Here is a 3,042-nt window from a genome sequence, read left to right as displayed (position 1 = left end):
AGAGTGGGGAGCAGAACAGGCAGATCGACGAAGTACACTGCTGAGGGGAGCAGCGGGCGGGTCAGGAGAGGTCTGCCACGCCATGTGGTTACCTCCGGGGCCGGCGGGGATTGAACTCAGGCGGAAGTGGCTTTGACTTCTTAGTGCTGTGCTTTAACCCGCTGCGCCACCAGGGAGGGCCTCTAATGGGCCGAGTTTTAAATTTCATGATTGGATATTTGTTGCCACTCATTCAAGCATTAAATATTTAACAAATATTTAATAAACGTACCAGACCATATAGTACAGGTATCCCTACACTTTTTAAAAAGTTCACATTATGTCACTTGCTTTGATGAAAGGCCTACCTCAGTAACTGCTTTTGCAAACTGAAAGAAATCCAAGGAAGACTTTAACTAGTGTGGTGAAAAGTGAAAACAACATTGAGCAGCTTGACTTTACATAATTTCAGCTTATTAAAGTTTTCATAGGAATGCTTTGCCTTCAGATAGTGAAGGGATCTTATTTATCATATTCCTAGTTTAATAAAACTAGACCTCAAATTATGATGTTTTATGTTAAAAATATTTCAGTATAGATGTAATCAAGTGGAACTTCTTCTTAGCTCATGTACTATAAATTGTGGAACTGTAACTTCAAAGGGAAACAACTAAATTTTGTTTAGCTGAACTCCGTCATGCCACTTGTTCATAACGATTACCCACACACTCCCTTCTCTGACCCAGGATCCTTTCAGTGGTAAATTTGGAAACCTGCCTCATAAGACCCATTTGCACTGGTTTTCCCATAATACTCCCTTTTCCACCATTTATGTGCTTACCCATTAAGTCAGACAAATTTCCTTTTCAAAATTTGGCATTGTTTCTTTATTGGAAAGGAAACAGATTGTTTTTGTCCAGGAAAAGTTGAAAAAGAAAAAAACCACCAGCTACTTTTTCGCTACGATCGTCAAATCTCGCATTAGGATTGAGTGTTGGTTTTTGTGTTTAGAGGGAACCAATGTTTGTTCTTATCCCCAGTTCATCTTTGAAGCAGGCTGGCACAGCTTTTCTCTAACCATGTCTTTCCCTAAACTATGTTGTAAATCCTGCCTTTTAATTTATGTCCAGGGTCAAATTTTCAGGATTGTTTTCTGGCAGTGTCAGTGATCCCAGTTCTGAAGCTGTGAGGTTGATTTTACTTAATGTGTGACTTTCCTTACTTATTGTGGAAGCTGAACTCTGACTCTTGTGACTTGTTTAGTCTCTCTCTCTTTTTTAAATATTTATTTATTTATGCATACAGAACTGGGGTACAGGCCAGACGTGCAGGGGTGGTGAGAGGATTCACCAGAGACAGAGTGGGGAGCAGGACAGGCAGATTGACCAGGTACTCTGCTGAGTAGAGCAGCAGGCAGATCAGGCGAGGTCTGCTGTGCCATGTGGGTCACCTTTGGGGCAGGTGGGGATCGAACTCATGCTGAAGTGGCTTTAGCTTCTTAGTGCTGTGCTTTAACCTCTGCACCACCAGGGAGGGCCTGTTCTGGTCCCTTAAAGATGCCCGCCAAGTTAGCAGTATAACCTATGGAGTGCCCATTGTTTGTCTCTTCTCCAGGAAAAATCACTCAGTTTGCATAAGTGGGCTGCAGATCTGCTCACATGCATCAGTGGTGCGGGTGAGAGGATTCACCAGAGACAGAGTGAGGAGCAGAACAGGCAGATCCATGAAGTGCACTGCTGAGGGGAGCAACTGGCAGGTCAGGAGTGGTCTGCTGAGCCATGTGGGTCAGTCAGCTTCCAGCCAGGGGATGAAATGTGTGCTGTAGGACCTGGCAGGGCTTGATAGCATTGACTTTAACAAGCCCTGTGCCATCTGGGAGGCCCCACACTCATAAAATTTTTGGAAAAGTTAGTCTGTATGTTGTTTTGTTCACTCATTCATTTGGCCTTGATTAGTACTTGTTCCACTCCAGCTTTCTGAGTTCTAGTTTATGTTCTATCAAGAGAGATCAAAATATAAGAGGAAAGTTACTGTGTAGGCTTTTTAGTTCCACAAAAGGTCACTCCTGATGCCTGGGAGAAGCAGAGTAGGAGCTTCTGAACCATGGTGGTCTCAAAGCTCTTTAAGAGGTTCTTGTTCTTATTTGCTGTTTTTAGAGCGATTTCATTTCTGATGTTTAATTTGACCACATGTATAATTATTTACCTTTCTTTGCTGAGGTCAGGTTTTGAAACTATCCTGAGTTAGAAAACTCTCCATTTCTTGATTCCTGGAGTAGCATTCCTTTCATTTGGGGCCTCATTTTCTTTTATAGCCCTGCCACGAGTGTATAGTTGCCATAGGTCACATGGTAGAACAATGTGGTCTGCTGCTTCTGATTGATGACTGACCTCCCTTGAGTTTATTGCCCTTTGAGTGTTCAGGCACCCTCTTGACAAGTGGAATCTGTTTATGCTTTGAGTGATGATGATGAGGTAACTGACTTTGCTATTGGACAATATTATGGAGAATCACAGTGAGTGAAAATAGAAACAGCTTTGGAGAACACAGAGAGAAAAAAAGATAAATTATATCTGGTGTTTGTGATGTGGGCCCTGAATTATAGAACAGCACAGGCTAAAGTCACAGAAGTTCATTGCATCAAACATGAAATGCAGGGTTAGGAATCTAAGGCTTTTGGACATGCGCAGTCTCCTAATGAGATCCCAGAAGAACCCATTTCTTTTTGTCTCTTCCAGTGGTGTCTGGCTTTCCCTTCATGGTGATGAGATGACTCTGGACCTCCCAGCAGCTCTTCTCAGGAAAGTGAGAAGGAGATGAGTTCACATCATCAGGGCAGACTTACTCATAGCTCCCTTTCTAGCTATGCATAAATATCATTGGTTGAGACTCTGTGTCCCCTGTCTGCTAGGGAATCTGAGGGAACAAGTCATGTTAGTCTGGCATATTGCCCCTAGGAAGGGAATCAAGTTGTGAATGTCCTTAGGCAAATAAGCATGACTGCTATACCTGGCTCTTTTATTTTTCTCAATTCTAATGGGCCGAGTTTTTTTTTTTTTTTTT

Source organism: Condylura cristata, unplaced genomic scaffold (assembly GCF_000260355.1).
Source record: "Condylura cristata isolate star-nosed mole 26May11 unplaced genomic scaffold, ConCri1.0 scaffold00022, whole genome shotgun sequence".
Taxonomy (NCBI): domain Eukaryota; kingdom Metazoa; phylum Chordata; class Mammalia; order Eulipotyphla; family Talpidae; genus Condylura; species Condylura cristata.
Note: the sequence above shows the minus strand (reverse complement) of the source record.